This window comes from Diorhabda carinulata, chromosome 10, assembly GCF_026250575.1.
Source record: "Diorhabda carinulata isolate Delta chromosome 10, icDioCari1.1, whole genome shotgun sequence".
NCBI classification, from domain to species: Eukaryota; Metazoa; Arthropoda; class Insecta; order Coleoptera; family Chrysomelidae; genus Diorhabda; species Diorhabda carinulata.
The window spans coordinates 8872100-8898501 of record NC_079469.1 but is presented as its reverse complement, the minus strand read 5'-3'; the positions used below and the strand labels follow the sequence as shown (position 1 = coordinate 8898501).

At 32.4% G+C, this 26402-nt stretch overlaps 1 protein-coding gene across 1 annotated transcript in view; it reads right to left on the bottom strand.

Moving 5' to 3' along the window:
- The window catches only part of LOC130899109 (neuroligin-4, Y-linked), a 347133-nt gene extending 325517 nt beyond the window's left edge, over positions 1 to 21616 (bottom strand). The window contains exon 1 of the mRNA XM_057808880.1: positions 21251 to 21616. The gene's annotated coding sequence lies outside the window, so the exon portion shown is untranslated. The remainder of the gene's footprint in view (positions 1 to 21250) is intronic.
- Positions 21617 to 26402: the final 4786 nt, after the last annotated feature.

Here is a 26402-nt window from a genome sequence, read left to right as displayed (position 1 = left end):
AGTGATCTTACCTGTGCAAATTAAGACCTCTATTGAAGAAAGAATCACTTAATTACGTCCCAAAAAACCCAACATCCTCACCATAACATCAATACTTTTCTCGAAACAGCTTCTGATGGATTCTATTTATTAAAAATGGGTTTTCAAACATTTCTTTGACACTTGACACTGTTTCTTCTATTTAAACTAAAAATATTTGACGCGCATTACTAACGATTTCCACATGTTTTGTAAAAAATGTATCAATCTGTAACCTATAAGTATGCCTGATGAAGATGAAACTTTTTTCGTCATTTATCTAACTAGTAAGTAACCACCTATCTCAGGAATTCACACAGAAGAACATTAGCAACAATTATCGCTAACATAACTGGTGATCTTCTGAAACGCCCTGATGGATGACAATACAGCTCAACTGCTGAAAGTTATGTAAACGATTCGATCAAGTGAGAATATAGAAATCTCCAAACATATTGTAGGAGCTTTAGGATCTTCCATGTATCTTTCCCAAACCAACCGCCACCTTTTGTGAAACTACACTTGCAGCACCAGAAAAGAATTGTCAGTTTGACAAAATTTTGTATCGACTGAAGAACATAAAATAGTCAACAACCAAGCAACAAGTAATTTCCAAACTGTAGTTACTTCACTATAAACTTCAATTAAAAAAATAAATACTGACTTCGTTTTTCTGTGGTTGTCGGAAAATATCGTGTTAAACACATGATGATTATGAAAGATTTCACACGAGTTTGCAGAATTGAGCCACGAGCCGTAAGCGAGAAATAAATAATTAGCCTCAACTAATTGAGATGTTTTATTCAAACAAGAACCTACTTTATGGAATATACCGTATACATGGTCGTTAATCTGCAGATTACAAAGGTATTCTGCAGATTTTATAATAGATTTGAGAATTGAATCAATCTTCTAATTGATACTCTGCATAATACTTTGTTAATCTGCACGCAAAAACTGGTTTACGCAAATTAACGGTAACATATACTTCAATATATCATCACTATTAAAGTATCAAAAAAAATATTCACATTCCTATTACAACAGCCATCACCACAGCTGATTCACTGTAATTTCAACTATGAGTTATGGAGCGTCGTCGTAACTTCACTAAGATCAGACTATCTAATTACAGATACAGCTGCAGCTGTGGTTAATTAATTCCAAAATGCATATCTCAGAAGCCATTGTTATACACCAGTTTCCAAGAGCTATTCTTGACATACTTAACACGGGACAGAAATAATTTCCAGCTGGTTCATTTGCAACTCAAACAATCCGTATAAAAGGAGTTATGATACTCGTATGTTTGTGTTAATTGTCTTAATACATTTGTTTATATATTTTAAAAATTAGAAGAACTTTTTATGCCAACAGTTGCATTTTTCAAAACTCTTAATAAATTTTAAGTTAAAGCATTTCAATTGTACAAAATTGTCTATCAAGTCAAGATCTGTATTATGTCTAATACAATGTACGAATCAACTAATATCTCTGGCCAAAATGCGAATATCAAAATTGAAACCTAACCTGATCTAAACTTATTTGAGAGAAGGATTGAGACTGCAAGTTGGTCTATAAATCTCTACACAAACAAAAAAGCAGAATAATTCGTTAAGTAGATTGGGGGATAGAAGTAGAGATGGAAAAATTTTATAGTCTTGTAAGATCTCTCCAAAAGCAAGTCAACATTTCATTTTTATAAAACATGAAGATATCTGCTATCTGAAAAACATCTTGGATACATAGAAAAGCAGAACTAAAGAAAGACGCCTCTAATCTTAACTGAATTGAATAACAACGAACTGAAAATAACTTATTTCAATTAAGTTATTGCCTTTCACAATAATATTGTTATGCAATCCTCCACTAACGTAGACCGTGAAGCCAATCCTGTTCTATTATTTTAATAGAATCTAATGTTTGTCAGATACGTCAAATGCAATTACCAGAAGAACCAATTACATCATGTTTTCAATGCACGGTGGCAATTTCTTTATTTTGTTTCTATAAATTATACACAGTATAGAATCAATTTCTAGGAAGGCCTCTATATTTTTTCACGACAAATGGTAATTTGTTATATCATTCTGGCAGCTAATAGAACTAGGATCATTGTCTAAAGTAATAGATTCACAAAATACACACTTCGAATAATAGTTCTAAGAAATAGGAATATTTTCAAGATGGTTTCTAAATCTTGTCCCATTTGGACAAAACAACAACAAATATTGCTCCTACCAAAAAATATTTATAGGTAGATGAGACTATAATCTAATTCTGTATTTCCGTAACGGATTACTCCAATCTAAATGACACGTTCCACTACATTCAAGCACAACACCAAATAGATGTTCGATACTATAGGAAACAGAGAATTATCTACGGTTTCGACGCCACCACTTTGGGTATCTGGATGCTTCCGACCGTTCATACAGAGATCATGCATTATTGTAACACAATACCTTGATAAAACGGTATACATGGTGGCCGAAATACGATAGGAACCTTATTTAGGATAGAAAGAGATGAACTAAATTAATTCTGTTTATCGTGGTGTGTTCCAGAACTGATTATATTGTTATTATACCATGATTTTACGAAATCGACGTAATCTGCGGTAATACAAAATTACCCTTAGTTTTGACCAGAATTATAAAAAACTGTAAAGAGGTTGGTCAGAGGATGAAAAATTAGTTATAAACCACGACGCAGCGGATAAAGAACCAGCCACAAAACTGGTTATTAAAGCATTTTTTCCTATCATACTAATTTGTAAAGGAAACTTAATATAGTGTATGGACTCCTATTCCAGAATCAGCTGACCATTAGACTGGACCAGCTAGGGAAAATTGTTTGTACTAGGGGCTTATAAATACTTTTGATATAAAATAATTGTGATAAAACAATTTATTAGTAGGAACAAACATGTGATAGGGACAAAATTGTATTTCAGCTGTTTACTTACAACAATTATATGTAAATGAATGCATTTACATTTAAAGACCTAAAACTTATGTAAGTTTTCATTCTGTTATCCCCGTGATTTGTTAAGTAAATCAGCGGAAAACGATTATTTTACGAAAGTTCATTGACATTTAATAATTTCTCAATTTTCTAAGAACAAAAAACGACGTAATCACGCGATAGTACAAAATTACCCCAAGTTTTGTCCAGAATTGTTGAAAATTGTGAGGACAGTTGGTCAGAGGATGAAAAATCAATCACAAACCTCGCCATCAAAGCATTTTTTCATCTCATACTGATTTGTAGAGGAAATGTGACATAATATAGTGTATGGACTCCTATACTAGAAACAGCTGACCACCAGGCGGTACCAGCTTGGGGTTATGAACAAGTTTGATATAAAATAATTGGAATCAAACAATTTATTAATAGAAATAATAGATACAAAATACTGTATTTCAGTTTACTTAAATTAATTTTTTTATTCCTGTGATTATTTTCGTACATCTGCCGTCAAAACGGTCAAGATCGAGACTCTAACTGACAGAGAGGATTATAATAAAACGATGTAGAGGATAATGGAAGGACAGTGCAAGTTGAATTGAATTAGTCACATCCTGAAGATTCTGTCCTATTTTAGTTCATGTATCCATATTTGGAAAAAAACAGGTGTGTGATAATTTTTGGTAGGGAACGAATCTAGGTATATAAAAGATTGTTTCACGTACGTCATTTACGGGATAATTCCAAAAAATGATTCAACACATTTTTATCACTATCGATGAATATTATTAACAGAGCTTAACATATATTTTCAATCCCCTAGTGATTAAATATTATCAAAATCCTTTCTTAGTCCACAGATGGGTCTTTCAATGAACATTTATGGATATTTCATGTTTCTTTCTCAAGTTTCTGGTATCCACGGTTTAAATCAGCTGTTGATTATCTTCATAAACCTTACGAGATACAGGCATAACTATAAAGTAGAATCGAATATTCAATCATAATCCCAAATAAAATGTGTGATTTTTAAATTGAAACTGAAAAATTTCAAATACACATTTCCACCCACCTTTCATTTCTCATTTATTATTCAATTTCTAGCCTGACAACAGCATTGGAAGATCCAAATTTCAAATTTCAGGCGCCCATATACCAACTTTCATCGTTCTGTTCACCCCAATCGGAATTGAATTTTCAAAAAGGCTGAAATACGTAGGTGGTTATTATTTTTTATCGAAACCTGTAAGATTCTAATTTTCAAATAAACGGATTTTCATACAAATTTTCGTCTACTTTTTAGCCCCGTTAGGGGTGAAAATCAAAAAATTTTGTAAAAAAAGTTGTAAAAGGTGACCAGAGACCAAATTTAATCATTGACCTTCAATAACTTTTGCTAGGTTATCATAAATCAGTCAGCCACATCGAACCACATCATATTTCAATTTCTTCAACGATAAAATCAGTTTATTTCTTCCATAAAAACATTAAAGGTCATCAAGAGGTTTATTATTGTGTATATATCACTAATAATTCAGTTATTTCATTCCGATTTCTGAGTGTATAGATTTGTAAAAACGTATATCAAGTTTTTGAGCCCTTCGAGTTTTCTAGACAACTTTACCTCAAACATTAATATACGTGAGTTTTTATAGCTTTGCTAGCTCACTTCAGACATTAACTATCAATGGCAATGACAATTTCAATTAATATCATTCTCAAATAGTAAGCTCCATCTGCAGTTGATTTGTTGCTCTTACAGAGATAATAGTAATACATACATATATTACCATCGTGGGTGTTATAATCTACTATCATTTATCCCAGATTCTAAACCGTGGGATGGCTGTAGTTGCCAAAGATCTTCGTCTTCTATTTCAAGTAATCCCAGGTGAAGTGCTCTAGAGTTCCTTAGTGTTTCACACTTCGAGAGAATGTGGATAGAGGTTTCGTCCACTTTGCAATAAAATCTGCACGCTGCATTATCTGCTAAGTCTAGCGTCTTCAGGTGTTTGTTGAGGGACAGTGCCTCGATAGAACTCCTGTATTCACAGATTGTTTTTATTTAGGTTCCTACATTCAGAAGATCTCTCATTATAGTTTCCCTGTCTTAGCCTTGCTCCTATCTACCTTTTTTCCAGTTCTTTTTCCATAGTTCTGTAGCTGATGCCACAGATGGGTTCGAATTCTATGGAGGGCTGGTCTACCCCCGCTTTAGCGAGCTTATCAGCTATTCCATTTTCCTTCAATTCAGTGTGTCTTGGAATCCCAAACCAGTTTGGATTTTATGGTATTGGAGCTCACAGGCTGCTTGACTCTCAGACAGGATGATCAACTTATATTTGCGATAGTTCGTCACTAGATTGAATTGAACACATTTTTCAATTGTATAGATTTCTGCTTGAAAAAGGCCTGGATCACTGCCCATTGTCATTATTTAGGAACGCTCTCCAGTACTATGTGAAGAGGTAGAAGATTTAGAATCACTTCTAGTGCAGTTGTTGGGCATGATTTTATGGCTCCGGTTGCACACAAGCAAAATATTGGAAAAGTGAAATGTATGATCTAAGAAGATTTAAGATGAACCTATCAAACAATTGGTATTAGATCTGCCAGAAAAGACTTGATCATGTAAAAAAATCTTACTCTTTGAGTGCTATGTAAACTTAAAAAATTCCAAAAGGCAAAAAACAGCACGAAAAACTTTGATGCATCGTAACAAACTGCAGACATTTGAATGTTTGTTCAAAAATTTTATAGCCTAGAGAAACATTTAGGTGATCGGGGATACACCGATGAGGATCAGATGGATGAAGTGGTAAATCAGTTTCTTGAAGGCATTCTCAAATATGAATGGCTTCGAGCTTTGATTGCTAAAGCGGACATAAATAAAATCATGTTTCTAAAATGACCTGTTCACTTGTATCTCGAAAAATATACAGCGTCAACTATGTATATTACATGTACTGTTATACTAAAATTGTAGGATTGTATAACGTTTGCATCAAACATATAGTCAAAGATAGAAGAAAAGAGAAAGATAAGCAAATAAAGGTAGTTTTTGATTATTCCAATTTTCCAAACTAAAAATGGACTGATACTTTATAATATGCGGCAGCTACATTTTGTTGCATAATCCATTCCTCAATTAAAATTATATATTTGTTAGTGATACCGGATATTTCAGTAAAGGTTCTAATAGAAAATATTTATTGACATAGATGGTAATCAGCATAGGTTTTATGAACTTGTCTTTTAGGTCCGAACCTCACTACAATGCCGTCCAAAATTTGTTTTCGGTTCGATTTCGATTTGATAAGATATTATCGAGTGAAAAATATATGTGTGAATTCATACGATTCGAGTAAAGTAGTAGTAGACTGCGCAAATATATTTTATCAAATCAAGATCGAACCGTGAACAGCATGATGGTGAGGATTCTCTCTACATTATCATCATAATAGATAATCTAATAAAATTTTATTTATTTTTATAATTCGAAGAATAAATACCAAATTTTAGATTATTCAATAGCGAGTTCCACAGAAAAAATCTCGAAGTTATCGAAGTAAAGAAAATCTTTCTACAGAAAACTTGTTATGAAAGACTAGAAGGAACGTTAATGTTTTAGCTTAACCCCTGGGGAAAACTAACTACTTTGTATAATTAATTAAAAGGTTAATGGGTTATTTCCCGGAAGACAACTTTAATCCATTTAAAACATCTACTTGAAATAGTTTGCAAATTGAGAAAAAACTTTAATATCAGCATTGACAGTACGATTAAGATTCTAACTGAAAAGAATGAATAGTAACTCATTACAAATCACTTATTTTAAGGAAATATATGTCGTAATTTCACCTAATTTACTCTTTTCTCTACCATATGAAAGAGGTCTCTTCCCTGCAGATTGGAAGCTTACTCGGATTCAACCCATACCAAAGAAAGAAAAAAATACGGTTCCCAACAACTACCGTCCTACTGCTCTAGCACCAGTCAAGGTCGTGAATAGGTCATTAACCAGCAAATGTTGAGAATTTTGAGTCTACTTACATCATTAGCGACCATCAATACGGTTTTCGTGAATATAGATCAACCAGAGATCTCCTGGTCTATGTTACCAACGTATGATAAGATACTACGGTTTGTCGATCTATTCAGGTCACTATCGTTAGACACACCTTAGAAAGTTATGAGGTCAACGCTGGTGTTCCCCCGGAATGCATCTTGTCACCTACTCTCTCCTGTATATCAACGATCTACTGGACAAAACTACAAACCCAATTAATAGTTTCACGGACGATAGCACAATATCGATCTTGAGAAAATTCCAAAGTGGGATGAAAGCAGCAAAAACCCATTCTGCTGTTTTTATAAAGAAAGTTGACACTTCTTCTCAGGATTTGATCCTTCCTGGACATAAAATATCAACATCATCGCAAATTCTCTTTTTCGGTGTTGAGGCTAACAATACCTACGTTACCGAATAAGTCCTCATTAAGATCAAGAAGCTATAAATTCCGCAACAGCTCTAGAATGCTGCACTCAATACAGAAGAAAGCAATTCGACTTGTAGGTGACGCAGAGTTAACCAAAAACTTAGAGAGCTTTGAGAATAGAAGAAAAGTCGCTGACCTGACTCTGTTTTACTGATACGACCACGTCAGATTCTCTTCCGAGCTGACCAATATAATCCCATCTAGAGCAGGATTTGTAAGACCCAAAGGCAGACATGGTTCATGAACACCAAGTTTGCGTGCAAAGGCCCAGAACGTCAATTTATCGAGACTACATTCCTTGAGGAAGTGTAAGCATGTGCAATAGGTTACCAAGGCAACTTAATATGCCCCACTGATCGACACCACTTTTTTGTATAATTGAGTCATTTTTGAACTATATCACAAAGCATCCTCTTGTTGACTATGTCATCATATCCTTGACAACATATAACAATTCAGTCAACCTGCAAAAGGGTTCGTTTACTACTAAGCTTCACTTAAGTGGGGATGCGACTCCCCCTTGAGGACATCCTTTGTTAGCAGTAATTGAAATGGTGTCTTACACTACTTTTATTACTTCTGCTCTACGATCCATCTGGAGGTTATCCAACCTACTGCTCTCAGTAGGTTGGATTGACACTGATGGAGAGGTTTCCACTTCAGAATATATGTTCTAATGTAGTTGTTGATAGTTTTTTCCATCGTTCTGAGTAGAAACAACGTGAAGCTAATTGGTCTAAAGGATTTGGGATGTGTGGTATCCTTCTCTCCTACTTTTGCTATGAGGTTACTTCTCCAAGGCTCTGGTATGTACTCCATCTCTAGACTGCTCTACTAAGGTAGATGAAGTGTAGCACGATATCCTCTTGTCTTTTTGAAAGACGACCGGGAAGATTTGATCCACTCCTGGCGACTCGAATGGTTGAAAGGTGCCCATTTTATTCGTTCACTCCTGCATACTTGTTCTTCAATTGGTGCAGTTTCTCTCGTAGTTTTGCTATGTTTTACATTTTTGTTTTTTGAGACATTGTTATTTCAATAAACCTATTCCCTATCATTTTCTGTTACAGGAAATGAATAATTTCCGTTTTGTCATCTTCTAAACTATCAGAACCACACTGCAAATGTTGAGTAAAAACATAAAGCAATTCCATATTAACGACCTTCTTCAACTGAAAGATGGTAAAACTTCATCAAAACATCAAACTAGTCACAGGATTCATCATAAAATTTTTGATTAAATAAATAGCGATAAATTAAACTCACAGCACAAGAGAAGAGACAAATGTTTAATAAAATAGGTAGTAGTGATAAATTAGAATACCGAAGCACCTTAAACGTATAATTCTGCATATAATGGAGATCATCCTTTGTTATGCAAACTTGTGATGTTGGTCAAAAACCCTATATATTTGAATTTGCCTCTAATTAGAATTGAATTTCATTGTCAAAACTATACTCATTAGAACTTTAATTAATAAGCTGAGTCACTGGCTCAGCAAAACCAACATTTCGCAGTTTTGATATTCATGTAGATAACAATTCTAATTTAATATGATGGTTCAACATCCATCTCAGTCTGTTGGAATCCTGCAAATTTTGCACTTCCCAGGCTATTTCAATGTAATTCTGCGACCAGATTAAATTGATGATTCGGGCGCGTAAAGTTGAATTGTTTTATCGATAAAATTCCAACTGTGACATATTTTTATGAATTTCATCTGTACTGCGAACTTTAATTGCAAAATGTGATAAGATTTATTCCTTTCAGAAAATTCTCAATATTCCCATCATAAACAGAATAATTCATCAACTCTCGTTGGTACAATTCACAAAACATTGCCTTCTAAAAATAGCAGATCTAGAAACAGAAAAAGTGAAGAACTTTATTCTGGGTTAAGAAAAGCTCACAAAAAGAGAAAGGAGGGTTAGCTAGTTTACTAACCTCACACATATGGTGTGTCATCCCTCCAAAATGTTGATGAATCAATAAGCATCATTAGTAGTGAGTCTTTAGCTTCCAAGCAATACTGTGAATCTGTTCACATTAGCAAAATAAAGATACACATACATTAACAATATTTATGAATATAAAATGAGCAGTAAGGGAATTAAAAATAAAGAGCGAAATTGACGTTCTTTGAAGGCCTCTTATTCGAAAACGGGGGCTCGTCTTGAGAAAGTTTATATAAAGTACTACCATTATTTTGGCTCATACTATATGTTCCTGATTTTTTTGGGGCACATTTCATATTCAAGTCATCGATTTTTGAGTCTTCCAACCTTTGTCCTGTTTTATGACATTTACAATTTCCAATTCTCTTAGTCCTCTTCTATGTATACTTGTCATGAATAGGATGATAAAAATAATAAATAGGATGAAAAAAATAATAAAACTGGAGACAATTATTGATAGCAGGAACCTAGAACCGGTAAAAATAAACCGATTACTCTATGCTGACGATATAGTAATAGTCGCAGATATATTCAAGGAAATTGAAGTAGACATAGATATAGTAGACATAAAAAGACAATGAAAAACCTAAGAATGAGAGTGAAATGGTAGAGGATTGTAATAAATCGAAAAATAGAAGATGGAGAAAGATTTACTTATGAGAAGACAACGAATAAAGAGAGTGAGCACTTTTGAATACCTGAGATTCATTGTCACAAAAGACGAGAAAATAGATATACACACAGCAAACGTAGTAAGAAAAGCAGATTGAATATACTATGCCCTTAATAAGACAATTTTCGGAAATAAACGAAAGTATACAACTCGATAACTGTACCCACATTAATATAGATGCAGAGTTCAATACTAGCAGCGAAGATGAAGCAACTGGTGGAAAAACAAAGGAAAACGAAGATGGATAGGAGGAATGAGGTAATTTTATAGAGACTCAAACAGGAACCAATAGAAAAATAAATATTTAAAAGATGTTCAAACTGGTATGGACACATAGAGAGATAAACACCACAAAGCCTAATAAAAAAGTGACAGTAGTAAAAAGGTATGTATAAAAAGGAGAAAAGGAAGACCCAGGAGAACCTGGCTACAATAAGTAGCACAGAAAGGGGAAAGATGAGGGAAAACAATACAGCAGATGAATAAAATAGCAAAGGATGAGAAAGAGTGAGGAAAATGGATAAATGGAGAATGTAAACTAAAATCTCAATACTCTGAAGCTCGAAAGGAATAAAAATCATCCTATTGAAACATTCTCATTATAGTAATCTTAAGGCAAATTTTTTGCGGTATTGTTTTGAAGAAAGTTTACAAACTCTAAAACAAACATTACAAGCGAGTAACGTAACACTGTAAACGATCTGAAAATCTTCTATTCTAAAAGACCTTTGTCCACAAATAGTTTCCGTTGAAGGAGCTTTTATTCCAATAGAATAGTTAGTTGATAAAATTGTTACCAGGGGCATTGCACTAATCTAAATATCATATGGGGAAATCACAATTCATATTTATCAACAAAAAATTTTTACTTAAATTTGAAAAATATGACTTTCCAGAATATATTTCCGATATAGCTTGGCTAACAAGTATATATATCATTTGTTTAAATAAGTTGTCAGTTTGGTACTATATCCATTCAAGTAATATACCTTTCATTTTAGCAATATTAAATTCCGTTTCTATTTATATAACCGAATAAGCTTATTAAATATAAAAATGTGATGCTGTAATGACTTTGAAGATTGTTATGGATGAGGAACAATTGGGCGATCGTTAAACTCAGAAAAGTAGTAAAGTAAGATCAAATTAAATAGTAACGAGTGACTTTTCAAACTACCTTCAAATAGTTTCCGATTCCTAAATCTTGTTTTAAGGAATGAGTTTTAACACGATCCTTGATACTAAACACATTGTTTGTACTACCACTACACCATTACTCACAATTACTTTGTCCGATACGCGTTTCGATAACTAAGTTTTCGTTTTCAGAGACTGCAGGCAAACTCACGATTCATGATATCGATAAGCCTACATACACCAAAGATGCTTTCCAGAAGTAATTCCAGTAACGGAATCAACGTTGGAATAAGTGTATAACCAACCAAAAAAAGTGCTTTGAAGAATTCAATATTTTTTTTTTTTCGTTTAAATAAGAGAATTGACAGTAGTCTTTTGTCATATCCAGTATTTGATGTTTATTTGGCTCATTTTCTATCGTAAATTAATCCAAATTATTTTTGGAAATATTAAGAACTGTTTCCACTCTATCATTCATAGATAATTATTGGATAGCTTTGAGGTCTCTAGCAAACTGATACATAATTCTGTATAGTAATAACACAACTGTTTCGCAAAAGGTATATTCTCGTTATTTTCTACATCATAAAACAAATAGTATTCCATTTATTTTTCCTCTTCTTATTTTGCACTTTCACTTTAGTTGTATATCTTGGAAAAAACAATTCACAAAAAAAGCTTTTACCGCATCCAACATTAAGCAGCAATCTCAAAAAACTAGATTAGACGATCATCGATCGAATGACGAACTGCTATAGGAGAGATATACTGTTTGTTTTCTCTTTTATTTACAGAGAGGATGTGAAACTTTGATGGCTAACGTACGGTTGAGCGTGTTATTTCTGGGTTCATTTAACTCTATTAGATTGACCTAACGTGAAAAGAGAAATGTAATAGAAAAGTGACCACTTTATTGTATTGACAAACTCTAAAATCGTGAATTTGCTCTCAATATTTGATCGTTTTTTCACGATATTTCCTCAGGTACAATTACAAGTGTTTTATAAAGTGCATTTATTAAAAGAAACTAAATTAGAACGAACTACAAAAGGGATTCGAAAAAGGAATACTGTATATGTTTAAATGATGCCCATCTTGATCAATGCATTAACGGCAATGTTTAAAATTTCTCTTCAATTACAGCTCGGAGATCAGGAAGGGTGCGTGGTCTTCTTGCAAAAACGGGGCTCTGGAGAAGGCCCCACGGGAGGAAATCAAGTCAGATCACATGACTGTGCGGGCCATTCAACGAATCCTCGTCTGCTTATCCATTCTCCTAAATGAGCATTGAGGTACTCCCGGAAGTGCGTGGAGGAGACACGGACGGTAACTCCCGATAACCGCACTGCTGATTGGTTTGGTTGCTCAACTAATGCCAGCGGCACTGCTTCCATATTGCCGTTAGTCGTTACAGATACAGGTCGTCAAGAATACGGCGCGACGGTAACAGAGCCTGTTTTTAAGAATTTTGGGTACGTCTTCCAGACTGTTGAACGATTTGGTGGCGGCAAGTATCGTACGTAGATACGACGTAACAAACAAAAACTCTTACTTGAAGCGTGATCTTGTATCGGTTTTTCATTCTGAAAAGGCGTCTACTCGACGAGCATGTATTACTATGACACAGACAAAACTGTCTGAAGTACGAACATGATTTGTTCCAATCTTTTTTGACGGCTTTGTCAGATTTATGAGGGTTGCCGGACTCATGCCGATTTTTCGAGAGCGTTACCTGACGACCTCTCTATGTTTGTTGTAGTGTTAATTTTCCAGGATAGTCAGAATTTTGAAATTATGGAGTTGATATGAGATATGGATAAAAAATATTTACAAAAGATGGAAAGATAACAGCAGAATTAGATCGAATGATTGGACGAATCGTGCTGCTAGTCAGAAGTTACAGAAACTGTTTCTTGTGTGAAAAATAGGACAAACAGTATGACTATGCAATTGACCATATTCACCAAATTTATGGAGGTTAATCAAATTTTTCTTCAAATAAATCACAACGAACCAGTTTTCCATGAAAAAGAGAAAAAAATGGAAAGTTAATTTCTGACCAAATTTGATTTGGAAGAGAATAATTTTGACCAAATAATACTTGACAGATAAAATAGAATGAAATTGAAGGACATGTAATGTTCTTCGTATTTGTTATGTGCGATTTTTATTCATGGGGTTAATTAATAAGCACTATCTTTTACGTTCCTGATTTATTTGAATACTATACACTACACTTAACCAGCTTATAATCATTCACTTATCACCACCATTTAACTAATTTATTGAAATTATTCGATTACTTTGCTAATGTTGTTCATTACGACTACTAATTATAAACTGAGCTTAACTGCTTTATTTATATTATAAACAAACAATGTGAATAAGCCGTTTGCTATAAAAACGTATATAAAAAACAAACAATAAACGGATTCCACGGTTTATAAACAGTAAGTTAAGGGCGTGACTTCGCCGAATTTTAGACTTTCAATATATCTAGGTTCGTTACAATATACGAGTATTAACAAATGAAATTCAGAGAATTAGAAGATTTATAAGAGCTTATTTTTTATCACAAAAAACCAGTTTTTACCAAAGTAAACTGAAAAAAATTAAGAAAATCAATTACTGACTAAATTAACCGAAAAAATGAAATTTTTGAACAAGCTTAGTTCTCAATATCATTCCTTAAATGATAAATTCAACCATTGAGCCAGCGGTGCTCTTACCACCCATATGTGTGGGTGTAAGGTGTAAAAAGTAGCAGATTGGTTTTTCCATAATAACAATAATAACATTCTAAAAACAATAAAAGTGTAGTTGTTTTATGTATTAGGCACTAGAGTCATACTATTTGTGATGAGGCTGGACAATAGTTACCGAGACGTTTAGCCGATGCAACTAACAAGAAACTTAAGTGCTGCGTTACATATTATATCTTTCTCGAAATTTTCAAGATTCAAAAATACATTGGAAAATCTTTGGAATTTAGGCAAGCAAAATAGGTTATGAGTGTACGTTATACATCTGAATAATGTGATTGTTTTGATGAAAATCGGCCTACAAATCTTATTTTCTTCCATTAATTCATAGTAATGGATAAGTTTGAATCATTGGTAATGTTAAAAACGTAGTTGACGTGTAATCGACTGTTATCGAATATGATGCGGATGACAGTTCAGTTACTTCAGTGCCTAGATACTGAAAAGCGGTTTCACTTCCCATTTCTATCGACCAATCGCCCAAACTATTAACAACGTACTGTTAAATAAGTAGAGATACTATTTCTTGTTATGTATTTGATTCTTCTGCAAGAAAATTGTACAACCTTCGTTACGATTTATTGCTTACAACAAAAATAGAAAAAGAAGCGACCAGGAAACTGAAGCAAGAAATTATGGCAAGGCATGAGGGAGAGAAAAGTATTGAAAGAACTCAACAAATAAGGAAATCCGTGCAAGAATGTACTAGTTTTGAAAGTGACAAGGAAAATGATGTATTTGAATCAGAAGTATTGAAAGTAAAAAATGCAGAAAGACTTGGTCAGAGCGTATTAGTACATCTTTTATTTAGAGAGGAAGAACCTAGCACATCAGAATAATAATTTGAGAAACGTTACTTGTTGGAAAGCGATTCCAGACTAATGGAAATATTGTTTGAAAAAAATGAGAACTCACTAGACGAAGTATATGAAGTTCTTAGGTAACAAAAGCCCTCAAACTCCACAAAATAAAAAGATATCAAAGAGAAATTACTGTGCTATATAACAGAATAAGAAATAAGAAAATTCCCATCATCCAATATTAACAAGAGCAGAACCAAGGCCATTTACCGAATAGAAATGATTAAAAGAGAAGGAGATTTCATTCTAGAAGAATGGGAAGTAGCACAAGAAAGTTGAAGTTTCACCACTTGTATTAACATATAAATCTCTCTCTCGTAGTGATGCTGTCTCATACATTATTTTTAGAGACAATTCAAAAGATTCATACCACTTTGCTCCATTACTATGAAGAATTCAGATTAATCGCATATGATAGCTACATTCCCAGATTTAGTGATAAGAGATGTTTTGTTATTTAAGAGATTGGAAAAACTTTTATTATGAAAAATGTAATAGAAGCTCACAAAAAAAGTAGTTAGCAAGGTTCATATTTAGTTATCAGAGCTATCATAAATTCAAGAGATCGTATAAGCTCTATTATCATCTGACAAATTCGGAAATTTGATATCACGTACGGAACTATTGCAAGATATGATTTTGAAACCAACTCAATGTCAATAGCAAAAAGTTACTATAACTAGAACGTTTTTAGGTATATTATCTTTATTCTGAACATTAATCAGACTCAAAGACAAGAACAAGGAAGTAGAGAGCTTACCTTCCTCTCAAATTTCGTTTACCATGCAATTGCTCTAAATTGATTCATTGCAATGCTTGGCGAAGAAATATTAGTTAATTTTGAATAATGTTCATTTCAAAATTTGCCGGCTAATTAGGTGAATCCGCCATAATTTCAACTAAATTGCACCAAAAATTGAAATAATAATTTTTTCCCAGAAAATTTCATTATTATTAGATAGATGTTAATGATTAATAAGATACACAAAAGCATCAATTTGTGGAAAATAATCACTTAATAGAGGAACAATTATCAATAATGCAAATTGTCAATAATCAATTTTTGCAGAACATGTGTGGGATTAAAATGACCCCTATATTATATTAATTTATTTTAATTTTCCTTCCTCAAAAAATATGATATTTGTTGATTAATTGAGTATATGGAATTAAATCAAGCTTGAATTGATATTTTAATCAAATTATAATAAGAAAAGTTAATTTTTGAGACGCGAAAATCCAATTTCTCATTTTCCACAGAATGAATTTAAGAAAACGCTATTTTGACTGATTAATACTAGAAAAGTGAGTTTTCAATCAAATTTAACTAAAAATAATAATTTTTGATCAAACCAACTGGAAAAATTCGATTTTTTACCAAATTGAACTTGGAAAACAGAAAATTTCATACAAGCTGAACTCGGAATAGATACTTTTAATCATATCAAATGATAAAATCCAAATTACCATGTTATTAAAGTGAGAGAAATCGATAAAATCAATGTGAGTTAAGAAAAGTTAATTATTCACAAACTTAACGTAGATTATCGAAATTATCTATTCCAGTTCAACAAGTTGAATTTGGAAATGATACTTTTCAGTATATCGAAAAATTTTGTTAATAATAAACTAAAAAAATGATTCTCTCGCCAAATCAATTAATAAAAAATTCATTACTCACTAATTGTGTTCTGGAAAAGACAATTTCTTGGCCGAATCAATCTAAGATATGCCTATTCGTAATTCAAATGGATCGGAGCGAATCCATATGTGAATTAGACTTGGAGAGGAATTTATGACCAATTCAATTGAAAAAAAAAAGAATTATTATCAGATTTAACATGATTTTTAATCAAATTTAAATCTTATAATCCAAATTCTTACAAAATGTAACTTCAATAAAACAAAATTCTCACCAAATTCAATGCAAAAAAGTGAATTTCAAATTTAAGTAAGAATTGATCCGCGAGAAGTCTATTTTCAGCCAAATTAAACTTATGATAACGATAATGTTCTATCAATTTTGAACCAAGAAGCAAACCAAAATAAATTCAGAGAAGACACTTTCTCTAAATTATGGAAACCAAAAAAGCTCGACAAAGCAAATTTGAAAAACATTACTTCCGATGAATTCAATGAAGAAAACCAATTTCTGCTCAAATACAACACTTAGATATTAATATAATACAACATTTTTCGATTCAATTAAATTTTCAAAAACTAATTCCCAACCAAATTAAACTTTGAAAAGCCATTTCCATACCAGTACACATTACCCAAAATCATATCTCTACCATCAGGGGTTAAACAGAAAAAATACGAACTCACTATATAAAAACATTATCTAATCTCTATCCAACTTCTTGTTGAACAAAGAAGGCGACTCTAAAATAAAGATTTCATTTTAGAAACAATAAAATCATAATAAACTGATCAAGAAATGCACGTACAATAAAAGGGTTCGAAATGTTCGAAATTTTAAATTTCAATTGATAAACGCGAAACTTCCTGAACTGCTTCGCAGTAATGACAAGTTGACTAATTAAGTCTACAAAATTAATTGTATTTCGAGATAAATAATTATCATATTATAAGGAAAAGTAATCTGTGTCAGAGAAAATAAATAGTCATACAAATTTATTTCCTTAAGATAATATTTATATCTCCGTATATTATACAAAGAATCTAAATATAAAAAAAAATCATTATGAATTTTCGTATAATTATTCATTTTACTGGATAGTTTGTGATAATTTCAATATGGTTGATTTCATGCATCTAGATTGATCAAAATATAACAGAAACAAATACTTGAAATATATTCAAGCTAGTACGTAGAAATAGGGTTTGAATCGACGTCGATTTTATCGAGATTAATCAACACTATTCCTCTTTTGACCTAATAGAAACTGTCGACAATCGGAAAGTGAGTATTTGAGAAAAAAATCGTGTTATCTTCTTCCGGATAAAGAAACACGATAAGAAATTTTGTTGTATGGGCGCGGAAGTCCTATTAAGGCAGTACATCTCTCAGTCGCATAGTGATTGGAATATATAGCTAGTATAAGGGAGATAAGTTTCTGTAAGATTTTTTTATGGAAGACATTTTCGCATTATCAGTTACAATTATAGGGTCAACTGCAAAGTATTTTTTTCATTCTTATCAAATTTTGCACTACTCAAATCTACTCAAATTCCAGTACATTTGTGCCATTATTATTATCGATATTTTATCATTTTCGGGTGTTATCATAATGCCATTAGTTTAATGACAATAAAAGTTGTTGACGTTTTTTTTTTCTCTCAGAGATTTCTTTAAATATAGAAACGAATATTTTTCTGGCACTGAGTGTATCAAAACTGCTTAAACAAGTTCAGTTAATTTCTGATGAGTCACTAAAATTTTGTCGTATTTGAACATAAGCCTCGTACTGAGGCTTTGCTTGTTAAGTTCTTTGTGTGATCAGATGTTATTAATCTATGTATAATATAATTTTATAGTATCTATATTTTAAAATTTATATCTCACTATACACACACCATTACCTTAGGAGTCTTGTCTATCCAGCTTTTTTCGAATGATTCTAAATGCCCACTGAATTACTAACATACATCTCGCACAAACAAATTTTTATTACAGAAATGTTCAACTTCACGGAATAAGCTCAAAAACTCTGCATATTGTAGCCTTTTCTATAATGGAAAAGCATCACGTATTTCTCCAAAAAATTCACTAATTTGGAAACTTTTATAACATCAACAGAAGCACTGTCTAACAAAACTCGTTTAAGAAAAATTTAGTTTAAAATTACACCTTTGAAACTTGCATCAAGTTGGCTCAATGGGACTAGTAATTTTCAATATGCCGCCACCAGCTCAATTTACATTTAAGAAACCACGTTACTTTATAACCATAGTTCCCATCAAGAACTTAAGCAAAATATTACATTCCTGTTATTGTTCTCATTATTTTGGAAGTTGAATTATCAAACTATTAGAAAAGAGATATTTAACTAGTAATATATGTCTCGCATTTAATTCTGTATATAAATTCACAAAACTATGCTCATTTGTAGTCCGATAAAGGAATCAATAACCCAACTAGTCCTAAGATTCCTGATATCAGTCATTGTCACGTTTGACATAGTTACGGTTATATGTATATTCCCATTTTATTCAATTTCATGGAGGAGTTGTGTCACTCTGAATGTTAGCTATTTGGAATATTTTGATTCAAAGCGTCACGTCACTTCTGATTGACACTTCGACGAAATTTGAATGTACACCCAAGTGGCACTTAACAATCAATTTTCTTGTCTACATCATTCGAATTTACAATTAATTTTAGATTAATGATATATGGAAGTCAAAATTTGTGATATTTATGAATTTATTGATAAATTTGATTCATTAAACTGTATACATTGCTATTCAAAAGTCCCATTGCAACTCTTCAGAACAGTCGCAAGATTATTGTGAATAATAATTCCTCAAATGTTATATTTCAAAGGTGGACACTGGAATTAAAATATTCGAACATCTATTTCTTCCTAACCTATCATTCTCTACTGATGCATGAGCTTCAAATGGTTAAATCTTTGCGATATTAGAATCAAATCATAAATCAAAATTCAGCCGTAGGATGAAGCATTGAAACTCATGTTTCTGATGTCACATCTAAAGTTTCTGAAGCTCGTATTTATGACTCTATTTTATCATAACATGTACTTATTCTATTTCTGTTTTGTACATTGGTTCATATCAGTATTTCCGCAGTGAAGACTTCTACAAGCATAACTTACTAAATCTAGTTCTAATACTTTCAATAATTTTTGAGTGATTTTCTTCAGTGGAAGAGTACATTGTACTAACTCCCTAGCTGTAGTGTTGAGTGTAGTTAGTTATATCAAGTATTTTAAATTCATCATCATCTAGAATCATCATGAATTGCACTAGTCTAACTTTAATATCCTACCCAGTTTTCCTCTTAATGCTGTCCGTTTAATTTGCCTCTCTGAAGTATTATATCAGATTTCTTCGGCCCAGTTTCTACTGCAGTAGTGACAGAAGCTAATTCTTCATTTGCATTCAATATATACTCCATTATTATTGAATTCAGTTTATCTGTAGCTTCATTCTCCTACTTCATGTTGCTATGACCTTCATTACTTTCTCTGTATAGTTGATGTTTTACAAATCGCATTGTGAATATTCATTGAACTTATTTTTTCTACTTCCAACGCATTTTTAGCTCTTTCTATGTTTTTTGTGTCCTATCACCATCACTATGACACTAACCTTATTTTAATTCATGTGTTCTGTATAGAACTTCGATGTTCAATATTTATTAGAAATTGAAGAATCCACCGTAATAGTTTTTCGAAGTGAGCTACATTTACTTTCTGGCAGTGGTATACTTGAACTCTTATCGTACTTTTTCAAGTGTGTCATCTCCACATTCTATTCGGTTGAGCTATTATTTCCATATTATCGTCCTCATCCAGATTTTCTTCAATTATTAGCAAAACCTGCGCTAGAGATTATTGCCTCATATTCCAGTTAAATGAGAAACTGAAAAGGGAATTAGAAATTGGAAAGTCATTGGACAAATGTGGAGAGTTGAAGGAAAATCACATTGAAGAATAAAATATATTTTTGTAGAGTAAAATAACTTGTCCATTGCATCGTCACTTTTCTATCGAATCTACCTCGTAGGTCATATGAATCTTGTGCAAATACCTCTTGGTTACCAGCACGGCTCAGGATGAACAGTATAAACTTATCTATAGGAATACCTATTTTATCACACGGGCACGTGTGCGGGGCTTTTGTTGACCAACATCATTCCCTCCTCTTGTTCGTTTAAAACAATAAAACAAAATGTAATAACAAATTAATACTAAACCTTTCATTTTATTCAATCAACTGATTATCACTCAAACTGGAAACGAAAAGCCGCCTAATTTTCTGCAATTTATAATAATAGGTATCTCTCCAATTATATTTATGTTAGTTCGTCTGCTATCTTCACGTAATTACTTTGTAAATAAACTTTTATAGAATACAAATAATGATAATGATTATTATTAATTGAATTGATTTTTCAATATTCATTGAACAAACAATATTTGTTAACGTTATTTCCTATGAACCAACTCAAAATAGACAATGGAATAATTGGGTCGCAAAGTAGAAGTTAATCCGAATTTACATAAGACTATGATATTTGACAACCTCACAAATCAATCAATGAATCTTTCAGTTACTGAAAGGTTTCTCATCTTACTTCTGAAATATTGATAGTTTGAAGTTGCTTAAAGATTGGAATTAAAATCATTCAATAAGTCATTGGAAAGAATAAATAGTGAAACTAACTTTCAAAGTGAAAGAATCTTCTCCAGGATCCTCCATAATATTTTCACTATCATGTTTTCTTCGTTGTGGTCACAAAACTTTTGTTTACAAATTCAACTGAATCAGTAATCACATTTTTTTATTAAAAATACACAACAAATCGTTTCCACGTTTTCCAATCACTTAAATCCACACAAAAAAAATAGTTCAAAATCAAAATCACTCACTAAGTTGTTTATTTTTTCAATCCTTCAATCCTTGATTGATAAACAATTGAAGACTTATGCTAAGGACGTACAGATTCACGTCGAAAATGTCCCGTTGCGCGTATCGTATACCGGCTACTGTCCTGGATAAAGGACCAAACTCCGAAGTAGAAAGAGTACTGGCTGGTTTCCGAAATCGCCGTCGAGGGCGGGATTGAGCCAGCAAAAATCGTTACTATTCGCGCAGGAATCTTGAGAATGGGTGTTACGATTTTACTGCTGTCGGTATTACGATTCAATTATAATTCAAATTTATTTTATTAATCGTCTAATTGAATCATTATTTGTCTCTAATGAAATATAAAAAAAAAATTATCAAAATTCATTATGAAATAATTCTCCACATTTCATCACATATATAAAATACATTTACTGAAATGGATAATAGCGGAGATGATTTTATGTAGTATGGTGACTTTAAAATTCGACTTTATAATTTCGAAGCAGATCGTAGTTTGAAAAAAAAAAGAAATTAAAAACGTTTGAATTCCAGTGAATTGAAAACAAATAGAATAGAATGATAGACATCACTAGAATTGAAGTGTTTATATCCAAATATATACGAGGATGATCCCAGAAGTACCTGACCCAGCAAAGAAAACACATAAATAGTGAAAAAAATATAATTTATTTCTTAATGTAATCTCATTCCAGCTCCCTACACTTTTTCCAGCGGTGTTAAATAAGTTCAATACTCTTTTTATTATAAGAATCGTGGAGCTCCTCAAAATAGCCATTAACTGCATGAGGTAGCAATTCATTCTTAAAGAAAAATCACATTTTTCATAACCAAATAATACCGTTGTTGCTGGATTTTTTAGTTGAAACGTTATAATAAGTTTCCATAATACTCGACGTTCATAGTTTTTTCCTTTTCAAGTTATTCAATGAAAATTATTTTACAAGCATCCTAAAAAACCGTCGTCATGACTTTGCCTGTAGATGGAACGGTTTTTACTTCCTTTGAATCTGGTTCTTCCTATTTAATAGTTTGATAGTTCTTTTGTTTCGGATTTGATGTAATGGACCCACATTTCTTCATTTGTTATGAAACGACATGATAATTCGGCTTTATTTTTGTAAAACATTTTGACAAACACTCGATGGAAACATCTTCACGACACTATATTCGTTCCGTTGTCAGCAAACGCGGTATCTTGCGCCAAGCTTTCTCGTGTCCAAATTTTCAGTTAATAAGCGATGTACCGCACTTTTTGGCTACTACAACATTTCTGGAGTCGTCACCTCATTTGATCAACCACTGCGATACTGGTCTTCGCAGGTCGTACTACTACTATATTTTTATGTTGAGAACGAAGGAGTGGTCTCACCCAGAATGTAATCTAGTTCAGCTTTTATATTGATTGGACTAAGGCCTTCCAAATAAAAGTATTGTATTACATAACGATGACCAATCTTTTGCATGTTTACAAATTCACTGAAAACGTTCACTATTGATGGCTGCTGAACAAAAACTAAAGAACGTGGCGTCTTCAAACTTGTAGCATATGCTGTCTAGATTGTGCACTTTCGAGGTAGTTCATTGAACATCCTCATATGTTAAGTTGTTGATAAAATACGGGACTAATACCGATAACAAACTCCCTCAATCAATCAAATTTATATGACACCAGAGCAGCTAATGAGCCTTTATTGCTCTCAAAAAAATTAGAACTGAGAAAATATAATTACATAATAATAATAATAATAAAAATAATAATAATAATAATAATAATAATAATAATAATAATAATAATAATCTGAACTAATGTAACATTTTATCTTATTTATCAAAAAGAAAAATTTTCATACTTCGCCTTGCTAAGCAACTGCAAGTAAATTACGTTCAGGAAAGCCTACCAGTCGAATGATGCACCTACCTTCCTATTCACGATGTTACAGTTATATTATTTATCTGGAATACATTTGCTTTATCCTAAACTATAAGATCATAATAACAAATTATGATCTTATAGGATAACAATGGAAAATTGCTGATATTGCGTTTCCACGAGGCTCATTGTCATTCTCCACTAGTGCTAGAAAAAGGAAAATGGACTAGTAGAGGCAGGAATATATGGCTAAAGAACCAAGCTCACTATCCCAATGAGTCCAGACCCTCTTTTTTTCCAGGCGAAAACCTACACTATTGTCACATCGCACACAACGTAACTACCGCAATGCGAAGATATTTATCCTATCGGATAGCATGGTCTTCAGGACCTTGATAGAAAATTTAGTCAAAGAAAATATAGAAATGCATTGAAGCTTTGTCACTGCTCAATGGGAGCAAACCAGAAAGTTACTCTAATATGAGTACCTGGCCATACTGGAGTATACGACAATGGTGAAGAATCTGGCGAAGAAAGGCAGGACAACTCCGTTTATAGGTTTCTCAAAAAGCTATCAAATCATGGTAATTAGAAAATGGGAAAACGATAAGAAATAATACAATAGGTCTGAAAAGAGCCAGAAAAGGTGAGCCGCATTCACGAGGCTTTACATAATAGATCAATAAGTCATGATTGTTCGTGAGGTAGATTCACGGCCTCTACACCCTAGTTCATCTTATCTAATATAATCTAATTTGGTGGTCTTAAACAGTAGCGTGATTCAACTGGAGAAGTTTGCTGATTTAGTACAGCGCAACGTGTATTACGTTGGTTAGATTTCTTCATGATTTGAACTGAATGAGGATATCACTAAATTGGGAAAAAGCTACACAAGGAAAATTATCGTGAATAAGTATAAGTCCCAAAGTATACGTTGGTTTAGTGAAGAGTCTCTCATCCTGGTTTAGTTATTCTAAAAATTTTTTCTTATCTTTTAAAAAAGGGCAACCGGTCCAGCAATCCATGATTTCTTCACAGAAGCCTATAAAATAAATGAAAATTTGACAAAGACCAAGTAAGTTTGTTTAAAAACATTGCAGAACACCTAAATATTTTTACCAGAGTGAGCACTCTATCACTCATTCAATAGTTCCAATATTAAGCATAACCTTTACCATAAAAATCGATCAACTGCTCTACTGATATCGTAAAATATTACGAGTGATAGAATTTCCAGTGAAATCTGCAAAAAAATATTGGAGATTATTGAAAGGCTACAGAAAATGAGTAAAGGCAAGCATATGTGAAAAAATGCCAGCGTTTTATGAACGAAGCGGTTAACAGAGGGGTGTAAGTTAGTTGAAGAAGTGTCAGAGGCGACTGAAGCAAATATTGATCGGTTTTCCGATATCCAAATCATTGTTCATCCTAAATATGATTAAATAGTTCTATTCCATCACTCTAGAGGAGTTAATGATTTTCGTTTTCCCAGGAATCACTGCTCTATAAGATTCAGGAATAACTAAACAGCAATATATTCAACCTGATATTGGAGCTACACAATAATTAAAGAAAGTAGTGAAAAACTTAGAAGGTTTATCGAATCTTTATATCAGTACATCGATGTAATTAGTTTGGTTTTACCTCTCAATCAACCATTTAATATTGGTTCTTGGTAAGCTGCTATACTGGATGAATTTATTTTGAATATCAAAAAAGGTTACAACGAAATACTTTTATATTTAAGTACGCATCTGATCTCAGGCGATTTGAAAAATCAATTTAAAAAACACCAATACACAATTTCTCCAGTCAACTCGAAAAAGAGAGAAACAATTAAAATCGGGAGAAAGAATCAAGGAATTGAATTGAGAGAAAGTTTATTGAGGTGTTTATTACGAATTTCTTTGTCGTGATATTGGTTGTACGATAATGGTCTGTCATTACTTTTTTTATAATAGTAACTATTTTTTGTTAAATTTGAAAATGGTATACACACTCGGCCGATCAACTAATAATTTGATAATATATTTCAGCTTCTTCAGTATTGCTTTCAACTTCTTTATCATTTAGGTTGAAGTTGCTTAATGTCACAGTATTGATTCTTGGTTTCAGTAATAGATTGATTTTAGCTTTTTTCTGGACGTGGTTCATCGAAAGAGATCCCAGAATGTTTTGAAAATTCTTGCTGCGGAAACCACTGTTTCTTGTAATATTTTTCCAAACACTTATATTTTCTTGTTAATTACATGCGCAATTAAATTGTATGACACTACAAAATGACTACCAATTACTACTAGAAAATTCTTACTAGAACTCTTTGCAAAATGGATTCTCATTATTCGATTTCTAATTTTTGTAATAAGGTATTAACCAATACACGTATTCAACTACTATAAAATAATTATTTCTATATAACTGCAAAACAACTGACCTGCAGAAAACATTACAATAAAGCTCTAATAATTTATTATAATCCTTAAAATATTGTATAAGAAATGTTATGCAAACGTTTACAAAATGATTGTTATTTTGTTCTATAAGATATTTTTTTTTGTATCTAGAACGTTCTCAACAGATTAACTATTATCACAATAGTAATAAAATGGAAGAGTAGCTTAAGAGTTATAAAGTAAATTGGTTAGTTAAGCTACTGCATGCTTAGTAGGTTTAGAGGACTAACTTTCCATACAGCGATGGCCTCGACCAGCCAATAAACATCCAATCCCTGCTATCAATTGAGTTCCAAAAGTAACTTTCTACTTGGGAGGGGGTAATGCTACGAATGCGTCTCCGCACTGGAGCCGGCTCTGCCTGGAATTCGACATACGCGCTTCCTTTGATATTTTTCATTATAGCAGGCGGTTTATTTACATAGTTTCTCTTGAAAAATTTCTAAGAAAGTCTATTTATTTTTTGTTTCTTCATTTAAGAGAAACAATGTAAATAAACCACCTGTAATTATCAGAAGTCAACATAACTAGCTCATATAAATCACCTTTTTTGCAAAGGTATATGTTTTTCAAAAAATTTTAGCACCTACTTCATTGTGAAAAAATAAATATTGGTTGTGAA